The sequence below is a fragment of the Fukomys damarensis genome, unplaced genomic scaffold (assembly GCF_012274545.1).
Source record: "Fukomys damarensis isolate Sample0158 unplaced genomic scaffold, DMR_v1.0_HiC HiC_scaffold_35, whole genome shotgun sequence".
NCBI classification, from domain to species: Eukaryota; Metazoa; Chordata; class Mammalia; order Rodentia; family Bathyergidae; genus Fukomys; species Fukomys damarensis.
The window spans coordinates 27,614,677-27,641,075 of NW_022900947.1; the positions used below are offsets into that span (position 1 = coordinate 27,614,677).

At 34.6% G+C, this 26,399-nt stretch overlaps 1 pseudogene; it reads left to right on the plus strand.

The window, feature by feature from the left end:
* Nucleotides 1-24,673: 24,673 nt before the first annotated feature.
* Nucleotides 24,674-25,423, plus strand: LOC104854977 (annotated as a pseudogene).
* Nucleotides 25,424-26,399: the final 976 nt, after the last annotated feature.

Consider the following 26,399-nt stretch of genomic DNA (forward strand, 5'->3'; position numbering starts at 1 on the left):
TTTAATAGCTCTAATAGGGTTAGTAGAGGTAAAGCTTTCTGTTCAGAAATAAGAAGTTTCACTAAGCATAATGGGTTTCACTAAGCATTATTTGGAAATTCTTTTTATGAATTCACTCAAAACATCAAATTATTTGTTAGGATTTACTTCTGTTCTTAAAAAAGAAGCTGCTAAAATATTTTATTAAATGGATAACATGAGCATTTGCATTTTGATTCAGTTAAATTCCTTACCATTTCTTAGATACAGGTTTTTTTTTTTTTTTTTTTTTTGGTATAGGGATTGAACTCAGGTCCTTGGGTTTGCAAGGCAAGCAGTGGAACCACTGAGTAAAATCCCCGGCCCAATGCCTTACCATTTCTAAAATGTTGAGGTTATGAAAATTATGCATATAAATACAAATTGATTTGCTCTAGAATTCTTGGATCACAGATACTTTCACTCAGGATTCTTAATATTCCCAAATATTTTCTTTTGAAAGACATTTTAATGAGAACATACAAGCCAAAACTACCCACTTACAATCAATATATATTATATATAATACATATATATAATATACAATCAATATCTATCAATATCTATCTATCTATCTATCTATCTATCTATCTATCTATCTATCCATCTATATGTACTCACACTATACACACACACAGGCTGTTTTCAAAATTGAGCCAGTATTGGCCGGGAGTGGTGGCACATGTCTGTAATCCCTGCACTCCAGAGGCTGAGGCAGAAGGATCGCTGTGAGTTTGAGACCAGTCAGGGCTACATAATGAGTTCCAGGTCAATCTCAACTACATAGTAAGATTGAGCCATTGTGAACTGTGATGCTATAAACAAGGGTATGAATGTTTAACTATAAGTTGACATCTTTAACTCTATTGGCAGGATGCTCAGAGGAGGCATACCTCATTCAAATGGAATTTCTAGTTTTAGTTTATTGAGGGAGTCATTTCCATAGTCATATCCATAGTGATCTTAGTAGTTTATATCCCCACAAAAAGTGTAGAAGTGTTCCCCAAAATTTGTTGTTTTTTGAGTTTATGATGATAGCTATTCTTTCTGGAGTAAGATAGACCATCAGTGTTGTTTTAATTTGCATTTCCCTTATGGTCAAGGATGTGGAATACTTTTTCATTTACTTACTGGCCATTTGTAATTCTGAGAAAGGTGTATGCATTTCTATTGTTCATTTTGGAGGTCTAATTTTTTGAATGGTTTATATAGCCTAGATATTAGTTCTCTGTCTCAGGTGTATCTGGAAAAATTTTGTTCTCATTTTGTTGTTTGTCTCTTTACCTATTTGTTGGCTCCTTTGGTGTGCAAATGATTTTAAAATTGAATATGATCGCCATTGTTGATTCTTAGTGTTACTCCTTGTTCAACTAGGTTCTGTGCAGAAAGTCCTTGTCTATGCTTAAGTCTTCAAGCGTTTTATTACCTATTTTATTTTCCAGAAGAATCTTTGTTTTTGTTTTAATATCTAGGTCTTTTATCTATTTTGATTTGTTATTAATACAGGGTAAGAGATATGAGTCTAGAATTATTCTATATCTGGTTAACCAGTTTTCTCAGAATTATTTATGAAAGAGGTTATCTTTTCTCCAGCACATGCTTTTGCCCATTTGTTGAAGAACAAATGGCTCAATCTGCCTGTATCAGTTTCTGCATCCTATATGCTGTTTTGATTGATCTGCATGTCTATTTTTATGCCAGGACCATGCTGTTTATATCTTTGTAGCTTTGTGAAAGACTCTCATATATTTTACTATATTTGGCATTGGTTAAAAGCATCTACTCAACCAGATTAGTACATCATTTTTATCTGCCTGAACTTAGGCTAGTATATTTCTTGAAATAACAATGTAAGACAAGAAGGTAAGATTATTCTATGTCAGTTTCTTTCACTGACATTGTTTTGTGTGGATTTAGAAATTTTAAGCCCTTCTTCCATGATGTTTCTACATTGAAGATGGTCAGCCATAGGCAGAAACCTCTGAGACTATCAGTCAAATTAAAATTCTCCTTCTTTAAATTATGTAAGCTAGGTATTTGCTGGCAAGTGTGTGACAGCAATAAAAGCTGGCTCAACAGTTATCCTGGAGCCTCGTAATGTGAATCAAATGAGTTAAGGACCATAAAGCATCTATCCCAGCCTGGTATAGAAAATGAACTCAAAGTTAATTAGATTTATTATTATTAATTATTTAAATTATTATATAAGCTGTACTTCTGTTACTGAGAAAGACTTTGGAATGAAATGTAAAACCTTTCTTGAATTTAATATCTCTAAAGAGATCTACATTATACTTAGATCTAGCTGAGATAAGCATTCTTGCTGCTCTGTTCCATATAAAAACAACTACTGCTAAACATTATATTGTAACAATACACTCTGAGATTCTAAAGTTAAGTTAGCACAAAGTTATTCAGAAGAATTAGTAATGTGTGTGTTAGTTCCCGATCATGATGTTACATCAAAAACAAAGCCAAGAGGAAATGAACATAGGTCCACATTCGGTGAAAAAAATCTACTGCACAGGGCAGAGATCTGGTTCAGTGTGTTTCACATCCAGTATGACACGCAATAGTATTTTAAAGTTCCATTAGTTTTTAGCTTGTAACATATCTGCATTTGCTCTGTAGTGAGAGAAATGGGACTTTTAATGGTGTGCTGAATTGTATTGTAAATCTTCCAATGGAATCACAATTAATTCATAATATGGGAGGATTTAGCAGTATGACTGAATATGTTTGTATATCTCCCCAATTTCATGAGATAAATCTGCACATAAATTTAAACTTCAATGACTTTCTTAGAGATTTAATAGCTGGAATAGCATCTTAGAGAAAACACAATGAGATTTAATGCCCTAGCTTCTTAGGACTACGCAAAAAATATACTTTGCAACCACTTTTCCATCTGTCTCTGAATTGTGGGGAAGTATAGCTTATAATCTACTTGAACTTCAAATTGAAATGTGATTATACATCACTATATATTATATCTCTATATATTTATATCTATAATAATCACATGATATATTTTCTCTTCCAAGGAAAACTACTGTCAAATATGAATATGTAAAATAAATAAAAGGACTGTTTTGATGTTCTCTGAGAAGCAATTATAGAAACCCTTTGTGATTACCTCATTTGTCCAAAGACAGTTATTTAGAACAGTATGCCTGTATGCTTATGGGCTTCTTAATTTAAAAATTCATATACTGCCACTTCCTGTCTACATTTCTCTTTCAAATTACTCTTTGAAATTCAGCTAACATTTGTTCAATGTCTATTACAGAAAATATAATTTTCTAACTTTCTAATAATAGAGATATATCCTTGTACCATTTTCTTCTTATTAAAATTTCATAAAACATTATATGCCACTGCTAGACATGAAGATATATTAGTTTCATTTATTTATGCAATTCCTAACATTTTCAAATTTTATATCTTGTGACTTGATGTTCCCATTATAAGTCAATTCATAGTAGGTTAGTTCATTTAACACATTAATCACTTGATTGGCTGTTCACTTTTCATTACTAAAGTTGCCTTATTCTTTTTTTTAATTTAACTTACCTTATTCTTTTCAGCATGTAAAACTTAGAAGATACATTTTTAGTTAACGATTAATTTCAACCCAATGTCTGTGTTGTGAAGTTTACTTAGTTTTGGGACTCTACCCCAAAATACAGCTATCATATTAGAAACTATGTACTCACTGTGTGGCAAGTGTGTTTTTTATTTTTGGTTCTTAATTTTTTTTTCTCATTGATTTTATTGGTACTTTTTAGGTATACAGTACAGTTACATTCAACGTTGGGATCTTGTACCTTTCTATGACAGGTCTTGGTTCTCATTTTTTCTCCCATATCCCCACCCTCCCTTTGCCCCCTCCACCCTTCCCTATTTACAAAAACTTTGTTTCCATTTTTTCATTTTCTCATATTTTAATTTCCCTTATTTCCTTTCCCCTACCCTTCCCACTTCCCCTACAGCTTTATGGTTCTCCATGTTAATACTGTCTATCTGGAAGATAAATTTATGTTAAAGTCTATCTCCATAAAAATTGGAAAACTCATTCTGTTTAGGCTGAGCATTTAGTGTGCCACTTAAATGTTACTTGGGACAGCTCTGAAGCTTTCTCTTAATTCTTTTTAAAAGGAAAATAAATTTAGGATATAAGATGAATGGAATCTACATAACAGAAATTTCTTACACAGATTTAATGCCAACATTCACCCAAGAGATTTAACTGGGGGTTAAGATCAAAAGAAGATTGGAAGAAATAATTGAGCAGAGGACACTGATTCTGAGCTGACAGTAGTGATGATAATATAAGCAATGAAAGAGGAATAACAACCATGGCTTCACAGAAGGAGCATGAAAAGTATCACAGTCAAGAAAAAGAATTTATATTCCTTGGAAGAAAATGAGGTGGGATCTATGAGTACAAAACTAAGATTTTTCCTCATATCTTTGGTTGTATTTAAATTATAAACTTTTTCTGAGGAAGCAGACCAAACCATACAAATAAAGTAAATTTAGCATGCACATACATACATATAAATGTCTTTATATTTTTATAAGAAGTATGTACTGTTCAAGCAACATTTAAACAGTTTGCTAATGAACTTTTGCTTGCAGAAAATGAAATGGACATACTTTTCAATATTCCTTCCAATTATGTTGTACTGTTCAAGTAACACTTAACAGTTTGCTAATGAACTTTTGCTTCCAGAAGATGGAATGGACATACTTCTCAATATTCCTTCCAATTATAACCCCTGCAAATCACATATAAAAATATATAGGATTATTCTGCATGCTGTAGAGGAGCTTACCATACAGGCACTGTGAGACTCTAAAAACACTATAATGAGTTTCTTGGTTTGGCTTTGTGCCTTGTTTTTCTCAGACTGAATTTGGCAGAACTGGAAACCTTGAAACTCTAACTTGTACAGACAAAAGTAACTCGAAGAAGAGTTTACTTGTTCTAAGTAGAGAACAAGAAAAGTGTTAGCACAGGTGATGTGAAAAATTTTAGACAATAACTGCTCTATTCTGACCAAATGCTGTAGAAAAATAAAGCCCCCCCATCTCAGTGAAGGTTGTGTAGGGAAAATAGGAGTCCACCTTCACCATGCTTTTACAAGACACTCTAAACTTCATGCTGAAGTAGTGTTAACAAAGCATAAGTGTACATAACACATATTAATTCTTTTTCAACTCCTTCCTTTCTCTTCTTTTACCTGCTCTCCTCTTTTTCTTCTTCCCCTTTTCCAAAGACCTATTTCTCTGTTTTATTATATGGCATTTAATTTAACTTTAATTTATTTATACTTAACTTTGGAGAGCTAAAACAAACTATTATAGAACCAGTAGCTGAAAAACTACATTTTACTTATTGCTAAAACTAATTTAAATAAATGTAATTTTTCATAAGAAATCTTTGAGGCTAGAAAAATTTAGCATATTTATGAAATACTGAAAGTAAAAAATTGTCAAAAAGAATGTTATATCCAGAAAATACTGTTCAGAAATGAAGAAAAATTAACACACTTTCAATTGAAGAAAACTACAAAGATATGTCACAAGAAGACCTACTCTAAAAGAATACCTCAAGAAAACTCTCTAAACATAGACGAAACAATAAAAGAAGAAAATCTGAACTCTATGAAGAGAATGTCAGCTATAGAAGATAGGATGGTGGTCAGTGACCATGAGATGAGAGATCACTTAAAAATACTAAGGAACCATGAGAAATCAATCCAACAGCTCCTAGATGATGCAAAGAAGAATAATATGATTGAAAGGATCCAAGAAAAAGCAGGAGAAAGCACAAATGACATAAAAAAAATTCACAAAATTAATGATAGAAAACTTCCCAAGGAGAGCAGAAGAACTTGACATAGGGATAAATGAGGCATACAGGACTCCAACTAGTTATGATAAAAAAACAAAATCTACAACTACACGTATAATAGTTAAGATCCTGGAACCCCAGTAGAAGTACAAAATTCTACAAGCAGTTAGAAAAAAGAAGCAAATTACATACAAAGGAAAGCCTATCAGAATCACAGCAGACTTTTCAAAACAAACCCTCAAGTGAAGGAAAGCTTGGAGTGAGCTATTATAAGCTTTAAAAGAAAACAACCTCCAACCTAGGCTGCTATATCCTGTAAAACTATCTTTCAAAACTGATGGAGAAATAAGATACTGTCATGACAAAGAACACCTGAGCAACTTCATTAATATCAAACCAGCACTCCAAACAAATTTTTAAAACATCCTAGAAAAAGACAGTAAAGGTCACAACTCCATGAGGCCCAGCAGAGAAAATCCAGTAGGCAAAAAATTAAAGGGAGTGGGAAAATTAAAGGGAGAGGGAGAAAAATAAAAAGAGCCAACAACAGGAAAATAAAATGATAATGGTAAATCAATATATATCAGCTATAACCACCAATGTTAATGGCCTCAATTAACCAATCGAAAGAAATAGGCAGAATGGATTAAGAAGCAAAATCCAACAAAATGCTGTATACAAGAAACACACCTATTTGAAAAAGAAACTCATAGATAAGTTTACATGACAAGAGGGCTCAAGAAAGCATCTTTTGCTACTGCCATACTCTATGGCTATCAGATTTCAGTTTCTTCAGTCTTTCAAAGGAAGCTTATCCCAGTTCTTCTTAGGGAAGTTTCGAAGCCTTCCTTCTCTTCCTGGACTTCATTCATGATACTTCTTGTTATAAGGCTTCCGTTTGCTTGGACTGAACAGCTACTTGGATGACCACTGTGGACTCTGTCACCTCTGGTCATGTAAACTTATCTAACAATTGTGCTGATATAATTTCCATAGATTGTTTCCCTAAGCAAACCTTATAATTCAAAAATTTTCATATTTGAAATAATTGTCAAATGCAGTTTATTTCAGGATGAAAGTTTGAATCAATAATTGAAAATTCATCAGGATAATTAATATTCATAGGATAAAGAAGAAACTCCTTATATTATCAGCAAATGATGAAGGGGGTTTGACACAATTTAACTCTCATTCATGATCAATGTCTCCCAAGTAAAAATAGAAGAGACTGTCCTCAATTTAAGAACACAGAAGAAATTCTTCATGTTCTGTGGATAAGAAAAGAGTTCTTAGACATAAAAAATACATAAAAAGTATGACCCATAAAAGAAAAAAAAATGTAATTTCATGGGTTTATTTGTGGGTCTTCTATTCTTCACCACTGACCTATGTGTCATTTCATCTGATGATATTAAATAATCTTGTTTAATGTAGCTGTTTGATGTCTTATACAAGATACTCTCATTTTTACTACATTATTCTTTTTTTTCCAAATATAAATTTTGTTCTGTGAAAGAGCTTGTGAAGAGGAAGAAAAGGCAAACCTCAGATGGAGAGATAATATTTTCAAAATCCTATATCAAGAATATATAAATAATCTACTGCCAGGCATGGTGGCACATGCCTGTAATCCCAGCATGTGGGAGGCTGAGGCAGGAGGATCACTGTGAGTTCTGGACCAGCCTGGGCTACACAGTAAGTTCCAGAGCAGTCTGAACTACATAGTGAGGTCCTGTCTCAAAAAAAAAAAAAAAAAAAAAATCTACTCAAACAGTAAAAATCAAATGAGCCAATTAAAATGTAGACAGAAGACATAAGTATACATTTCACTGAAGAGTATGAACAGATGGTAGATATGCAAGTGAAAGGTGTTAAATATCATTCATTTTGGGAAATGAATACTAAAACTACTATATTCTCATTATACATCCATCAAAATGGCTAAAAAAAAAAAAAAAAAAAAATAGTGGCAGAAGTTGGGAGTGGTGCCCCCTGCCTGTAATTTCAGTACTCAGAGACTGAGGCTGGAAGATTGCCATGAGTTCAAGGAAAGCCTAGGCTACATAGTGAGTTCAATGCCGGCCTGAATGACATAGCAAGACCTTGTCTCAAGCAACAACAAATAGTGACAATCAAAAGCTGATCACTGTGTGGGGAACATGTATTCACACTGCTGGCTGGGGTTTAAATGGTACAGTTGCTTTGGAAAATATTTTGGCAATTTCCTAATAGATGGGCAATACAGCCATCATAAAACTTTGCTGTTATGCTCTTGGCCATTTATCTTAGAAAAAATGAACACTTTTGTTCATAACAAAGTCTATACAGAAATGCTCCTAACAATTTTATGTGTAACAGTCAAAACAGAAAGCAACTAAGATGCCCTGTTCATCAGGTGAAAGTTTTAACATGCTGTGCTGTGGCCATATGGAGTACTACTCATCAGAGAAAAGAAACAAATTGGCGATACATACAGCTCGGATTGAAAGTAAGACAAGCCCCAAAGGTGACATATTGGTATATGATTTTAAAATGATAATATAAAGGGGTGGGAAACCTATTACCAATTTTCAGCAGTTAAGGATGGAGAAGAGCTGTGTTAATCAAGTGTTGGGACTATGAAAAAGGAATAGGAAAGACATCTGTTGTGATGCAATTGTTTCTTTCTTTATTGCTTCACTGTCAGTGTCAATATCCTGTTGTTATAGTTTCACAAGATGTTACCATTTGGAGGAAAATAGGTATACTCAGTATCACTCACTTACAAGTGAATATGAATTTCCAAATGAAAAGTTTAATTTAAAAAGACTTCCAGTCTAGTTTTATACCACAAATATATTTCATGCATAATTTGTTTTTTATTTTTTAAATAAGTTTGACATTTTAAAAATTAATATATTTTAGAAAACTCAGAACCACTTCATAAATTAGAAGCTTTTAAAGTATGCTTGTGAAAATATTCCTCCTCTTCTTCCCACCCACTAAAAAAAGTGATGATAGATTGATGATGGAATACCGACAATAAGCCAATTTTGAGAGGTTTTTTGTTTTATATATAAACCAAAAATTAAGGTGTTGTACACCAACGTAAGGCAGTTTGGTCTTCACAACTCTTATTTTTGGAACTCATGTTATTCTTGGTAGATACTGACAAGCCTCAAAGATGTTTGAAGAAAAGATTGGCTTTTTCTCAAAACATCACTTCCAGGTATAATAAAAGCAAGTGCCAGAGAAAAACTGCATGAATCACAAAGACATCTATTACCCAAATATTTTATTGTTAAACCAACATTAAGGTGATCTTTTAACCATTTTTAAGAGCTCAGTGAAATCTCCACTTTGTCTATCTCTTTAAGTGCTACAATAACACATCATATAAAATTGCTCAAATGGGAAAAATACAATAGCACTCCAGAGGCACAATTTTGCCACTGTAGTTGATGGTCCTGCTATTAGAAAACTGCTTAAACCAAAATTACTCATCAATCCAATTAAAAATCAAGCCTCTATAAAAGTTCAGATTATAGACCTTACTTATTTTTTTAAAAGTACGTTTATGTAAGTTTTCTTCTATGTCTCCAAACTATTTTACTCCCTTGAGTACACAGGTACTTGTTTTTTCACTAATAGTTTTTTCATTGAGTATATTGGTACATTTTAGGTATACAGTACAGTTACATTCATCATTGGGATCTTGTACCTTTACATGATCTTGTACCTTTACATGATGTATCTTTGCTCTTATTTTTTCCCCTTACCCCTGCCCTCCCTACACCTTCTCCACCCCTCCCCATTTACAAAGACTTTGTTTCCATTTTTTACTTTTCTCATATTTTTTCTTTTTCCTTCTTTCCTTTCCTCTACCCTTCTACTTCCCCTACTCCTTTTAGCCCTTTTCTTCCTATTTTACGTTATCACTAATACAGTTTTTAACTTATGTCAACTAAGCAACTAGCAGTTGCTAACTAAGAGACAGTGAGTAGAAGACCTGATAGTTGCTGCTTCTGAACGATCACATGGTACTGGTCTGTTTCCTTAGAGTACTTAATGTCAATAAAACATAAAGGGACTCAAAATGATACTTATAACATGAAAATATGTACTTATATTAAATCCTTCTTTACAAAAAGGAGAAGCATCTAGGTGAAATGTTTTGAAAACCAATATTCTATTGATGTCTGTATGATGGAATATCTTTTATATTTAAGTTATTAATAACTAGGAATTATTTTTTCAAGAGGAAAAAGTGTAAGAAGCATTTGTAATACATGAATTCAATAATTAGTGATTCAGAACCAGTGCTAGGGGAAGAGAAAAAGGATTTCTGAATAGATTGGTAAACACAAGGAATCCAGGCTGTCATGAATGGAGAAAAGTAGGAAAGGAAAGGCTAAGAGCAGTGAGATTAAAAACTATATATAGTGAAGCAGAATTTCTGAAGTAACAGCTTAGAAAGTTGTGGTGAAATTATCTAAAAAGATAATTCTAAATTATAAGTTTCAAAAGAAGGTAAATTTGGGACAAGGGAAAAATATTGGTCTTCACTCTCAAGAATATGCTTTTTAGCTGCATCCTCTAGACAGGAGCAGCACTGTGTCCGCACATGACAGAAGAATGAAAGGGGCAAAAAATGGTCTATTCCCTGTCAAGGTTTCCTATAAAGGGACCTAATCCCATTCATGCAATAGGAGTCCTAACTCCTAGAGAGTATGCCTCTTGACACCACTGCATTGGGGGTGACTTTTGAAGAGGGAAAAATCATGAAACAATAGAACATGTTGTTATGACTGCATTCTAAACTTCCCTGGTGCTTTCAGTTTGTACTGTTGAGCTGGGCATGAGAATTTAAAGACCCTGTAGTAACTTTCCCTGGTCTGGAGTGGAGGGAGGTGCATGGGATGGATCAGCTTTCACTGATGTCCTGCTAGGCTGTTGCACCTTGGAGAAACCCCAGGAAGGGCTGGAATTTCAGCCAGCAGCTAGCACAGTAAGGGTAGCAGCTATGTGTGGTCCATTTCCATGAAGAAAATGTTGCTGCTTCCCTTTACAAAGTATTCAAGGGCCTGCAGAGTCTCTTTCCTGTGTCAGGCCTGGGCGGCTCACCAAAAATCTCAAGGGCAATGCTTAGGCAATGCATTGAGTCAGGCCTTTGTCTACTCCAAGAACAATCTCTCCAGAACATTATCTCTTTATGTAGGTTCCAAGAGATAACAGTAGGTAAGAAAAATATTTCCAAAAAATATCAGGAGAAATACAGATTTTAATAATATGCTAACACTTGTAGACATCACTCAAGAAAGTCTTCGACTGTCAAATAATTGTTCCTAGGCGAAATAACTAATTTATTAAAGTATTTTCAGAACCTTTAAAGTGCAAAAATATTTCAAAGAAGATATTTTATGTGTGAAGCCTATTCCATATCTAAATTATTATAAAATAATCTTTAAAGAGAGGCTTCTTAGGACTGGATTTCTGAAGAACCTTTTGAGAATGTTCCAAGTAAGAGAATTGCTGTAATGTACCATGATCCATGTTAGGTCATTCTTTTCAGTGTCAGTAGTTCCCGTATCTTGGTTAGGTTCGAGCATGCCACTGTAAGCCCTCTACCTTAAATAATGTCAAACAAGATTAAACTTCAGCGCTATAAACCATGATTTCTACCTTTGGAAGGAGAAGGGAGGAAAAGGAAGTAAAAGAGGATTAAGGTGTGATATGTACATGTTTCAACACCTTACAGTTGAAAGTATTCGTTTTTTATAGCATCCATGCAACTAATAAAAAACAAGCAAAAATAAAGAAGTACTACAAATTTTACTGGAGGAAAATGTAAAAAAAAAGATAAAGTGATAAACATTGCTACAGATGAGGAAGACAGTGAGCAACTATTGTGCCGGGAATGTTTTTGAAGGCTGCAAGAGGGAGTGGATGTTGTAGCATACTACGGTTTTGGCATGTTATGCTTTAAGATGACCATTAGTCATTCAGGGGGAGATGCTGAGGAGACAGCAGTATTAATAGGCCTGGAGTTCAGAGATGAAACTTTATATGTAGAATAAATTAGAAAACACTTATATTGCTTTAAAGCCCTCAGAGTAGCTGATATCACCAAGAGAGCCTTCCAAGAAAGGAAACACAATTATTGCAGCTCTGCAACACTTAGCAGTTAAGAAAATGAGTGAGTCATTAAGAAGAGTGAGCAGGAACACTACTGATATGGATGTTAGGCTGAGGCAATGCAATATCAGGAGTTCAGCAAAGAAGAAACAATTGTGATCATTTATCCAGTCCTGTTTTCCAGTCTAATTGTATTTGGCAACTTCAGAAAATATTGACCAGGTAGGCCAAAATTGCCTGTATTCCCAATCTAGAGATTAGGATGGAAATACAGAAATACAGAAATACAAATTAATTGCCATGCGTGGTGGCACACGCCTGTAATACCAGAATTCGAGAGTCTGAGGTAGGAGGATCACAGTGAGTTGGAAGCCAGCCTGGGCTACACAGTGAGTTCAAGACCAGCCTGAACTACATAGTGAAAAATCTGTCTCAAAAAGCAAAATCAAAACAAAAGCAAAGAAACACAAATGAAAACTATTTTGAGAAACCATCTTACCACAGAAATAATAGTTATTGCCAAAATATCTGAGAATAATGAATGCAGGAGAAGATATGGGGGAAAAGGAACTGTTCTACATTGTTGTTGTGGGAAAGTACATTAGGACAACCACCATGGGAATCAGTGTGTAGATTCCTCAGGAAACTAAAAATAGAAATTCCGTTTGACCCAGCTATTCCTCTTCCAGGTATCTTCCCACAAGAGTTAAAATTACCATATTACATGGATGCATGCACTCAAGTCTTTAACAGCACAGTTTATACAGCTAGATCTTGGAAACAGCATATGTGTACCCATCAACAGATGAATAGATAAGAAAAATGTGGTATTCATAAACTATTGAGTACTACTCTGCCATAAAGAAAGATAAACTTGAGGAATTCACAGGTAAATCGATGCAATTTGAGAACATAAGTGAAATAAGACAGACACATGCCTAAATTTTTCATGGTTTCTCTTATAATAGAAATTCAATACATATTTCAAAAATAATTTAATATATATACTTATTTGCTTCATTTATATTACCAGTTTCTCTTAGTTCATTTAAAGAATGTCTTGTGTTAATATCTATTTGCTTCTTCTTTGTAATAGAGAATCGTTTTAGTCCATGCCTTGTACTCTTGAGTAATTACTTTGAAAATAATGTTAGACAGTAAATTAATGATATTATTCTCTTATTATTTTTATGAATTTTTATTTTAGATTTTCATAAAATAAAAAACAAAAGAAAGATGATATAAATTTTAAAAATAACATAGAAAAGGCAGCGCAGATCCATAGTCCTCATCTATATTTCCAAAATCCAAGAATTTCTGAAACCAAAGCAGAATTTGTCTTTCATTTGGTAACAACCTCTTTAGTTCTCTTGGCAAATATAAATGCTGCTTTGAACCAACACAAGACAAATTTGTAATATTCATCTCCCACTTTGTGGGAATAGATATTTTGTGATTAAAAATTTCCCAGAAATGATTTTAGAATTTCTGTCCTAGACATTTCAGAAGATACAGTTTAACCTACTGTGTACAAACCACATTATCTTTTCAAAACCTGGAAATTCTAAATTCTAAATTACATCTGATTTCAGGTCTATTAGAGAAGCAGTTGCTGTGTTATATAAAATTATTCTAGCTCTCTGTATATTTCATATAAAACAATCTATTTTTACTGGGACTGTATTAAGACTATATGGCATAGTATAATAAAATAATTACATTTCACATCTCTCATTTGGATTTAATCTACATTTTCTTTTTTCTTTTTTGGTAACAGGGATGGAACTCAGAACCTTGTGCTTGCAAGGCAGGCACTGGAACCACTGAGCTAAATCCCCGGCCCTTAATCTATGTTTTCTAGGAAAAATTATTTTACTAATTAGAAAGATGTAAAAATCTTTTTGAATTACAAGAAATTGAAGTGCCCGATTCCCCAAAAATCATGTGTAACGAATCAGAACCTTATCTACTTTTTAGGGAAGTCATATTTAATAACCTTCACGTATCATTTTTTCAGTAGCTGTTTTGAATCTCCTATACACTTAATACTATATTAGGAATGGTAAGCCAAAGAACTTCTGGGTCCCAATCTGAATGCCCTACTTTGCACTTCCTATGCTTATGGGGACATTGGGAGAAAAATCCCAACAGCCGAAAAGACTTCTGAAAATAGAAGAATTTATGAAACAGTCTGAAAACTTGCAGGTAGCTGCAAGTTCTTGGTCACCCAATGACCTAGAAATTCTTTTTATGTCCTATTAAGATGGAAGGTGCCTGGTATGTAATAGGTGCTTAAGATGCGTTAGCTGAATGAATGAATGAATGGATTTTTATGATAGAAAATGATAATTTGTTTAGGGAGTAAATTGTGTTTAAATAATTCAACTAGTTTTTGCTTGTCAAGCTTCTTTACCTGTAATTCTGACTGAAAGTATTAAGTGACATGTGGTGGTAGAAACTGCCATAACATGAAAGCCGGGAGACATGTATCCTAATTTCAATTTATGACTAGCATTTCCAATTCTCAAATTAATGGTGAGCTATTAGTGGCAGGGAGCATGACTGCTCATAGTGATAAAGATTCACAATGGTATTGAAGATATACTCCTAAGTGAAATAAATAAGTCACACATGTGTAAATACCAAATAGTTTCCCTGGTGTGAATATTCTGCAACAATGCATAAGATTCTAATAAGATTACTGACATTTAGAAATTTGAAGAAAGGCACTAAAGGTGTAGGGAAGGTGTGATGCGTAGGGGAAGAACAAAAAGGGAAAATAAAAAAATGTGAGAGAATGAAAAGATGAAAATAAAGTGTTTGTAGATGGGGAGGGGAGGAGGGGGTGAAGGGAGGGCAGAGGTAAGGGGAAAAAATGATGAAAGGAGCTAAAGGTGTAGGGAAGGTGTGATACGTAGGGGAAGAACAAAAAGGGAAAAGAAAAAAATGTGAGAGAATGAAAAGATGAAAATAAAGTGTTTGTAGATGGGGAGGGGAGGAGGGGGTGAAGGGAGGGCAGAGGTAAGGGGAAAAAATGAGAATCAAGACTTGCCATGTAAAGGTACATGATCCCAACAATGAATGTAACTGTACTGTATCCCTAAAATGTACCAATAAACTCAATAAAATTAAAAAAAGAAAAAGATTCACAATGGTGCTCTTTTTCTGAAAATACAATAAAGAAACTTGTTCTAAATTTGTAATGGAGAAAAAATGATTTTATGGACAAATAAATACCAGCATGGTTATTAAATGTTTGGATAAAGCACTAGTTCTATGTTTATTAGATATATGACAGTTGTCAATCCACTTAACTTTTAGATCATTTCCAATTGCCCATGTAGAGTAAAAATGCACTAGATTAGATATTTTCTAACTTAGTTTTTGTATTTTCAGCATTTCATGTGTGTATTTTGAAACCAAATAAGCTTATGGTAAGAAAGTTATGTGTTTTCATGTGTGGGTATTCATGTATAGGTACATTATAGAGAAAGTACAAGAAAAATATTTCAGCCTCAAAATTAGGATATCATTTAATTAAAGACCAAATCCCCATGAGTGCTGTCTCTTTCTTTAAAAAAATATTTTCTTTTGTCCTTCTGAGGATTGGATGACAGAGAAAGTTTATATTTTCATGATGGAAGAATAATCTCGAGTCCATATTAAGTCTCTTACATGGTTGTCAACATTTCTGACATGAAACCAAACATCAGGCTTGTACATAAGTTGTTTATCTGGGATTGACTGAGGAATCACAGTACTAGAGAGACACAGTATACAGCAGTAACTGGAGTGTGTTCTGAGAGGAAGAAGGAAAGGTTAGAGTTTTAATTCATAATTGTGGAAGTTCTTTTGCACAAATTATGATAAGTGGAGGCAAATAGTCACTATATATGTTCTATTCATTTTTATGAATCAACAGTTGTAAATGCAGCAAGAGCAAACAAGTTTCCATGATACAGTGTCTCTTGTGGTTTGGCTCAGTGCAAAATGTTCAACTCAGAACGTGCATGGGCCCTGCATCCTAAAGTGTTCTACTTTGGAACTTCTTAAACAAAAGGACATTTTGTGATCTCAGGTCACATGGTCTAGCAACTCTGGTCTCTATAGCCAATCTTCCATTCCTCTACTAGTCTCAGAGACTTTCTGGTTCTACTACTGACCTATACATTTTGGTGGTTTATTTCATCACTTCTAAATGTACCAGTAGGTATCTTAGAAGTGTACAACACAGAAGTTAAGTTTTCAGGCATCTGGGACTCTCTCAGCTACTCTGAATATAAAAGGAGGACGCACCAGGCAGACATGGGATACACTTACCATATAATCTTTCCAAAGATTTAGCAACTTTCTCAGGATATAGGAAAGAAAGGAAAAGCAAATTTGGCACTTAGCCCTAACTGCAAAATACACATGCATTTATTTCCTCCCCACTACACCTCTATGGCTAAATCTACCATAGTTTCCCATTATTTTGATCACCAGGAGAGATTGTGACCAGGGATGACCACATCTTTCCTCTTCTTCTCAAGAGAAGAACTTTCAATTTTCCATTCATAGGGAGTTTCTTAGGAATTTCTTTCACATTTTCTTTCCATCCATTCTTAACCTCTCAAAACTGGGACATTTTTGAAAGTGAAAAGAACAATAAATGTTAGGCAAGATGACATAAATGAACAAACGGCAAAAATCAAGATTGTCCTTATCATAAAATTCTACAATTCAACTTAACTAGGTATGATTCTTGATCTATTAAAAGGAATATTTGAAATTTAAATTACTTCTTTTTTAATATTTTCAAGAGTATTGTTTCTCTTGAGACTCCAGGAAGTCAGCTTTGGAACTAAAGAATAACTTCAGTCTGGGCAGGAGTCATGCTTCTCTGAAGCAATAATTTTACCTGGGGGATCTGTGTCTTAGTTGATTTCCTCATGGCTGGGACAAAATACCTGACAGTAAAGACAGAAAAGTTTTATTTAGCTCGCAGTTTGTAGAGGTTTCATTTTATTATCAGCTGGCTCCAAGGAAGGGTGGCATGGCAGAAAGGCATAGCAAAGGAGAAACAGTTCATGGTGGGAAGAAGGTAGGAAAGCAAGCAAGGGATGACCACAGCTCTTTCTATTCCTCTGTTCTTATCCAGACTGCTTAGTTCAGGTAGCACTCACACCCTTAATCCTTGTTCCCTTCATCCTAGCATTGCACCATGGATCAGTCCCAGCATCATACACACTAGATCCAGCAACCTCTGAACAAGGCCCATCTATTGGTGCATGAAGCTTTTGGGGGACATCTAGGCATAAGCCATAATAGACAAGAGTGAAATGTGAGTAGCTATTGTTGGTACCACTTCCCTTGACACTATAGATGACTGTTTCAAAGTTGGTATTGTAGAAATAGGAAAAAATTCAGTTTCCTTAGAAACAATTTTCCTTCAGATATAATGAGACCAGAGCAAAGACAAAACAAAAAACAAACTGTATTACTATTTTAGACTGAGAGATTTGCCTACATTAAATATTTCTTTTTCTGTCTTGTTAAAAATTATTGTTATATTTGTCTTAATTATTTGGAAATTGAAAGTACTAAGTGATACACTTAATTGCATATGTATAGCAAGTTGTGCTATAAGTAAAAATATTGTTAATGTTATGGATAGCAAACAAAATGATTTAATTCATATAAAATAAGGAATTCTATTGTTTCAACTTTAAAGGAAATAGATTAATTATCATGCTTTATTTTATTCCAACTTTAATCTTTCGAGAAATGTATTTTTGAGTTATATATCCTTCCCAATAGTGACAGCCAGAATAATCTGGAATGTAGGATTGTGAAAAACAGACTCATATTTCAGTGGCACATACTCAAAAGCCTCTAAAATTCCCAGTAGGAGGAAACACCATAGCAGATTTTTAACAATGCTATTTATAGCTTCCTAGGTCTGTTATTTAAATTGGTGGCAAGGATTTTTGCTTTTATTATACATTTAAATTTTTTTTTCAATTAATTAATTTTATTGGCATTCAAGGTATACAATATAGTAACATTCATCATTGGAAATTTGGACCTTTACATAATCCATCTTAATTCTTGTTTTCCCCATTCCCTTGCCTTCCCTCAACTCCTCCACCCTTCCTATCTACAGACTTTGTTTCCATTTTTTCTTTTTCCTATGTTAATTACATCCCCATCTTTCTTTTCCCCTAACTCTCCCATTTCCCCTTCCACTTTGCACCTTTTCTTCCTATTTCAAATTATCTATTATACCTTTTAGTCCTTATTTACCCATTCGGTTTCTCACACTAGAGAAACTATTAGGTATTTACACGTATGTGTCCTACTTATTTCACTTAAAAATACTGCCTCAATGTGCATCCATTTAGCTATAAATGACTCTAGTTTCTCATTCTTTATGGCTGAGTAGTACTCTATTTAATAGCAAAACCACATTTTCTTTATCCAGTCTACAGCTGATGGGAAATTGGGCTGCTTCCAATATTAGCTATCATGAGTTGTGCTACTGTGAACATGGGTGCACATATATCACTGTGGTATGATAATTTGAATTCTTTGGGAAAGATACCCAGCAGGGATATAGTAGGGACCTCCCATTCTAGTTCTCTGAGGTTTCTTCACACTGATTTCCACAATGGTTGTACCAGTGTACACTCCCATCAACAGTGGAGCAGGGTTTTCCTTTTCCCACAGCCCTTCCAGAATTTGTCATTGGTTGATTTCTTGATAGCAGCCATTCTTTCTGGGGTAAGGTGGAATCTCAGCATTGTTTTTATTTGCATCTCTCAAATGACCAATGATATTGAATATTTTTTCATATGTTTATTTGCTATTTCTACTTCTTTGAGAAATGTCTGTTCATTTCAGATGCCCACTTTGGGATTGGGTCTTTAAATTTGGGAGGTCTGATTTTTTTAAAGTTCTTTATATATTTATTCTAGATAGTAGAGTTTTGTCTGAGAAAGAGCTGGTGAAAAATATTTTCTCATATTGTGAGTTGTCTCTTAACATTATTGGTTGTTTCTCTTGCTGTGCAGAAGCTTTTTAATAAGAAGAGATCCCACTTGTTGATTGTTTGTACTAGTTCACAGGCAATGGAGGTTTTGTTCATAAAATCTTTTCCTTACACCGATGTCTTCAAGAGTTCTACCAAACCTCTTTTACAGCCTGTTTAGTGTTTCTGTTTTAATGTTTATATCTTTAATCCATTTTGATTTTAGTTTAGTGCATGGTGAGAGATATAGGTCTAATTTTAATCTTTGGAAGGTTGAAACTCGGTTTTTCCAGCAACATAATTAAAGAGGCTTTCTTTCCTCCAGGAAAGGTGTTTGGCTCTTTTGTTGAACATGAGGTGGCTGAGTGTGTCTGGACTTGTTTCTGTATCTTCTAATCTGTTCCACTGGTCCTCAGGTCTTTCTTTGCTAGTACCACGTTGTTTTCATTATAGTAGCTTTGTAGTATAGTTTCAAGTAGGGGAATGTGATGCCCCTTACCTTGTCTTTATTGCATGGAATTGTTTTTGCTACACAATGTCTCTCATTACAAATGAATTTTTGGATTGATTTCTCAAGTTCTGTGAAATATACTGTTGGCATTTCAATGGGGATCACAATGAATATATATAACAGTTTTGGAAGTATGGCTATTTTCACTATGTTGATTCTTCCTAGCCAGGAGCAAGGGATGTCTTTCCATTTTCTGATGTCCTCTTTGATCCCTTTTTTCAGTGTTGTTGTTTTCAGAGTAATGGTCTTTGATTTCTCTTGTTAGGTGGATTGCTAGGTATTTTAATTTTTTGGATGCTATTGTGAAAAGGATTGTTTGTCCCACTTCTCTCTCAGTGAGTCTCTTTTTCATATACAGGAAAGCTATTGATTTTTGTGTGTTGACCTTGTATCTAGCTACTTTGCTGAATGTCATTATTAAGTCTAGAAGACTTTTGGTGGAGTTCTTCTGGTCTTCCAAGTAGAGTAACCTGTCATCCGCAAATAATGACTATTTGACTTCTTCATTTCCTATTTTCATCCTTTTTGTTGCTTTCTCTTGTCTAATTGCTTTGGCTAATGTTTCCAAAATTATATTGAACAGGAGTGATGATAGTGGACATCTTTGTCTTGTTCCTGATTTTAGTGTGAAGGATTTCAGTTTTTGACCATTTAGTATAATATTGGCCATTGGCTTTTCATAGATGGCTTTTATCAGATTGAAGTAGTGACCATCTATTCCAATTTTTGGAGGGTTTTTATCATAAATGTGTATTGGATTTTGTCAAATGCTTTTTATGCATTTACTGACATGATCATATGGTTTTTGTCATTGGCTCTATTAATATAGTGCATTACATTTATTGATTTGCATATGATGGACCATCCTTGCATCCCTGGGATGAATCCCACTTGGTCAGGGTGTATGATCTTCTTAATGATTTCTTGCATTCTAGTTGTGAGTATCTCATTAAGGATTTTTGCGTCTATGTTCATTAGTGAGATTGGCTTATAGTTCTTTTTTGGTTGGGTCTTTCTCTGCTTTGGGGATCAAGGTGATGCTGGCTTCCAGGACTTTGGGAGTATTTCTTCCCTTTCAATTTCCTTGAAGAGTTTAAAAGGTAGTGGTAGTAATTCCTCTCTAAATGTCTTGTAGAATTCAGCAGTGAAGCCATCAGGACCCTGACTTTTCTTAGTTGGTAATTTTTTTTATTACAGTTTCATTGATGGATATTAGGTTGTTTAAAATTCTTAGGTCATCATTCAACTTTAATAATTAATCTGTCCATTTCTTCTGTATTTTTTATCTTGTTGGCATATAGGTTCTTAAAGTAGGTATTGATGATAGTCTGGATTTCTGCTGGGTCTATTGTAATATTACTCTTTTCATTCCTAATTACATGGATTTGGGCCCTTTCCTTTTTTGGGGGGGTAAGGTTGGCTAAGGGTTTGTCAATTTTGTTTATGCTTTTGAAGAACCAACTCTTGGTTTCATTGATTTTTTTTTGTATTTTCTTAGTCTCCATTGCATTAATTTCTGTCCTAATCTTTGTAATTTATTCCCTTCTATGATCTTTGGGCTTGACCTGCTCTCCTTTTTCTAGAAGCTTGATGTTCAGAATCAGGTTGTGTACTTGAGCTCATTCTGTTTTCCTAATATGAATATTCACTGCTATGAATTTCCCTCCTAAGACTGCTTTCATTGTATCGCATAGATTCTGATATGTTGTATTGTCATCATCATTTAACAGTAGGAACAGTCTGATTTCTTCTTTAATTTCCTCTGTGACTCATTGGTTATTCAGAAGTGTGCTGTTCAATTTCCATGTGTTTATGAAATTCTTGCAGTTTATTTTGCTATTGATCTCCAATTCCATTGCACTGTGCTTTGATAACATACAGGGGATAACTTCAATTCCTTTGCACTTACTTAGACATGTTCTATGAGCAAGTATGTGGTCTATTTTGGAGAACAATCCATGTGCAGCTGAAAAGAATGTGTATTCTGATTTTGTGGGGTGGAATAATCTGCAAACATCTGTTGCATTCATTTGTTCAAGAGTGTGATTAATTTCTACAATTTCATTGTTTACTTTTTGTCTGGTTGATCTATCTATTCGTGACAATGGAGTATTGTGGTCTCGCGCTACTATTGTATTAGAGATTATATGATTTTTCATGGCCATTAGTATATGTTTTATATAGTTGGTGCACTTGTGTTTGGTGCATATATATTTCTGATTGTCACTTCATCTTGGATTGTTCTGTTTACAAGAATATAGTGTCTTTCTTTGTCTCTCTTAATCAGCATCAGTTTGAAATCCACTTTATCTGCAAAAAGGGTAGCTACTCCTGTTTTTTTGGGATACTCCCTGTAACATGGAGTATTGTTGTCCACCCTTTAATTATCAGTCTCTGAATTTCTCTTTAAATAGTGTGTGTTTCTTATATGGAGGGAATTGTACCTTGCTTCTTGACCCATTCTGCTATTCTATTTCTTTTGATTGGTCAATTGAGACCATTACTATTAATGGTTATAACTGATTTGTATTGACTTATTCTCGTCATGACTTTTTCTTTTTGTTGGATTCTCCACCTTTTTGTTTAATTTTTGGTCATTCCTGATGGATTCATTCTGCTGGGCTTCCTGGCGTTGTGATCCTCGTTGTCCTTTCCTAGGATATTGTTTAAAAGTTTTTGGAGTGAGGGTTTGGTATTCACAAAGTTCTCTAAGTGCTCTTTGTCAGGAAAGTATCTTATTTCTCCATCAATTTTGAAAGACAGTTTTTCATGGTACATCAGTATGGGTTGGAGGTTGTTTTCTATTAGGGCTTGAAATATGTAACTCCATGCTCTTCTTGCCTTGTGGATGTGTGTTGAGAAGTCCGCTGTGATTCTGATAGGTTTTCCTTTGTACATGATTTGTTTCTTTTCTCTAAGTGCTTGCAAAATTTTGTTTTCCTGTTAGGTTTCTGGAATCTTAACTACTCTATGCCCATGTGTAGATTTTTTTTTAATCACAGCTTGTTGGGGTCCTATAAGCCTCACTTTTCTGTATGTCAGTTTCTTTCCCCCTATTTGGGAAGTTTTCTGAAATTACTTTGGTGAAAAGTTCTCTTTCTTTTTATGTCATCTGCACTCTCATGTTTTTTTCATTGAATCTGATCAGTCTTATGTTATTCTTTGAATTGTTTAACTGCTGCTGGATTGATCTTTCATGGTCCTTCACTATTTTTAAGAGACCCTTCTTCTCTTGGCCACTAATTGCAATCCTATCTTCTACATCTGAAATGCTGTCCCCACATTGGCTTGTTCTGCTGCATAAACTTGCATAGGAGTTTTTAATCTCCAGGAAATCTGTTTTCATCTGTTTTATGGATTCCATTTATTTCCTAATTTGGTGTTCCATCATGTTTCTCAGATCCTCTCTTTTTTAAAATTGAGTTTATTGGTACATTTTAAGTGTACAGTACAGTTACATTCATTATTGGGATTTTGCACCTCTACATGACAGGTCTTGGTTCTCATTTTTTCCCCTTGTCCCTGCCCTCCCTTAACCCCTCCTTCCCTCCCCATTTACAAACACTTTATTTCCATCTTTTCATTTTCTCACGTTTTTTTCTTTTCCCTTATTACCCTTCCTGTACCCATCCCACCTTCCCTACACCTTTAGCCCTTTTATTCCCATTTCACAATTAATCATATCTTGTATTATGGACACAATCTATGCTATTCTCTGAGAAATTATTTGTGACTTCATTTTTTCCAGATTCTCTTTTTTGCCAGTTCAGGGAGTCCAGGTGGTTGAGTATCAGATTGTTCCATCTTTTTTCCCTTTGGGGTTGCCTTAGTTGATCTGGAAGTTTGGTTTTGGGACATGTTTCTGTGTCTTCTCATTTCAACCAATGCAGCTTGCTGTGCCTTTGTTGAGATGACTTTTTGTCACCCAGTGGTCTTCAGTTCTCACCAAGCCACCAAGAAGCCTTTTCTCTGCTGTTCACCAGTACACCAATTCCTGGGTTCAAACCACCTATGGTATGGGGCAGGCCTCTGACTGAAGCTTTTTTGCTTCTGCAGCTCTTTCCTGGGCAGGCTGAGGATGGGTGGGCTTGCTGGGGATTCTGGGGCTGTGTGGATCCCTGGCTGGGATCTGCCTGCAGCCCTGTTGGTCTAGACCATACTGCTGCTCTCAGAGATCTGTGCACACTCACAGACTCCATGGGGTGGGCCTCTGCAGCCCTTTCCTGGCAGGTGTAGGCTGGGCTGGCTAGCTGGAGCCTCTGAGGTTGGGGCTGATCCCTGGCTGGGATCTGCTTACATCCCTGCTGGTCTGGACCACACCACTGCTCCCAGGGATCTGCACACACTCACAGATACTCTATAGGATTTTTTTCATGTGTTAGGTTATGTCATTAGTTTCCAAATGTATGTCAGTTATGTAAAAAGGTTATAAACTGGTTAAATGCATGGACCAAAGATTTTTAAAATGTATTAAAAATTACTTCAAAATGGGATATTTGCAAGCATACAGAGAGGCAGAGGTCAAAATAATATTTTAATAAAGCATTGATAGGAAATAGTCAAATTAATTAACATATTCTAGGTTACTACAAATTAACTTAAAAAAATAACTTGAATTTTGAAGAACAGAAAAGCACTAATGGAAAATGCTCAAAAGGTAAAATTAAAAACATTTCAATGCCTAAGGCAGAGTTATTTAATCTGTAGGGAAAAGCAAGTTAGATATTCAAAAGATCAAAATGATCCTAAATTAGAGAAAAAAGTATTAAAAGAGAAGAATATCATTAAAACCATTGTCTGGAAGCTTCCCTGACAGGACAAATGATAGGGCAATATCTAACTTCCATTTTCACATCTAAAAGAAAAATGGGGGCCAGGGATTTAGCTCAGTGGTTATGGTGCCTTCCTTGTAAGCACAAGGACCTGAGTTCAATCCCCGGTACAAAAAAAAAAAAAAAAGGAAGAAAAGTAGGAATTTTATATCATGAGTATGCACAGTCATTCACTTAAGCACATTAAACAAACCCAGGGAAAGCAGAGAGATTGATGTGGGTACTATTAACTTAAAAATACCATGGGTTTCAATGAGAGGAATCTTTGGCGAAAGAAAATCCAGAATTAGATTTTTCATTATCAATTTTACTCTTTTCCAACTGCAGCAATGGAGGATGAAGAAGAGATGGAAAAGTTGCCTGCTATGCCACAAACCCTTAAGAAGAAGCAAAGACATTCATAGTACTGAGAGTAAAGTGCATGAGAAAGAAGTTTGCCCAAAAGACACTTCCAAAGGCAAGGAGGAAGCTATGACAAGGCCAGGAACTTTCATAATGAGTATAGACAGATGTACAGAACTGAGATCTGAATGGCTAGAATTGTGAAAAAGGCTGTCAAGTTCTACATACCTGCAGAACACAAATTGGCATTTGTCATCAGGATCAGGGATATCAATGATATGAGCCCAAAAGTCTACAAGGTGTTGCGGCTCATTAGCCTTTGCTGGGCCATCAATGGTACCTTTGCTAATCTCAACAAGGCTTCAGTTAACCTGTTGAGGATTGTGGGAACACACTTCCATGGGGTCCCAAAACCTGAAGTCAATAAACAAACTAATGTACAAATGTGGCTATGGAAAAATCAGTATGAAGCAAATTGCCTTGAGAAATAACTCATTCATTCTTTGACTTCTTGGTTAATATGGCATCATCTGCACGATATCTGTACTGTTGGAAAGTGCTACAAACAGGCAAGTGATTTCCTGTAGCCATTCCAATCATCTTCTTCATGAAGTAGAAGGAAGGGAAAAAACACCCATTTTGTGGAAGGTAGAGATGCTGGAAATAGGAATTACCAGATCAACATACTTATTAGACAGATGAATGAAGGTATCTACCCTGGTAGATTTAGTATCTAGTCAGTTAGTAAATTGTATGCTTTTCTCTGCCCCCAGGTTAATTCCAGCTTCTTCTATCAAATTCAAAAAACATGGAATATGCCATTAATATGAAGGACAACCACAAGATTCATCAACACACTGTTGTCCCCTACTTAGAACCAAAGCATGTTGATATAAAGTCCCCCAAGTTTCTATACAGATATGAGACCACATTCCCACAGAACACTTGAATTATAGCTCCAACGATACTTGCTATTTATAAATAAGAAAATGCAGAATGTTTATTGCTAAGTATAACTCCACTTTTCAAATTTGGACAGAAACAATTTCCTTAAGATAGTTTCTACACATTTTGTGACAAAGTTTTAGACCTGAGTAAATGTTTACTGACTCTTCTTCATACTGTGAAATATATAAGACTTAACTGATTTAATTTTAATCAGCAAAGTTGGAACAAGATATTTATCTATCCTTTTAGGCATTCCAGAGCCACCAGAACATAATTAAAGATAGAAAATGGAAAATGAAAATAAGTTTTATCACAAAAAAGCAGCAACATTGGCCAAATGTATAATTAATTTGGATTGTTCCTTCCCAGAATGTTTTCTCCTTATTGTGTTTCTAACGATCTATATAACTGCAAAGAAAGATTATTATTAGTAGAATTGGAATCCCGAGCAACTGAATTAAGCTATTTCTCAAGAAGTTAAAAATAAAATATATGGTGTATTAACTACTGCATATAAAAAAAAAATTAGTACACAGAAAGCTGAAGGCCAAATTCTGCCACTTTACAAGGTCATAAAATAGATCTGTGCAGGTAGTGCTTTGCATAACTCCAGAGGGAACTATTAGAATAAGCTATAACATGAAACTTTCTATTGTTGTTTTGTGCAGAAGCTTACCAAATGAACAAACAGAAATTGAAGAACCATGTATCCCAGACCTTTGCAAAATAACTAAAAATGAATTTTTATTTCAGAATTGCACAGGC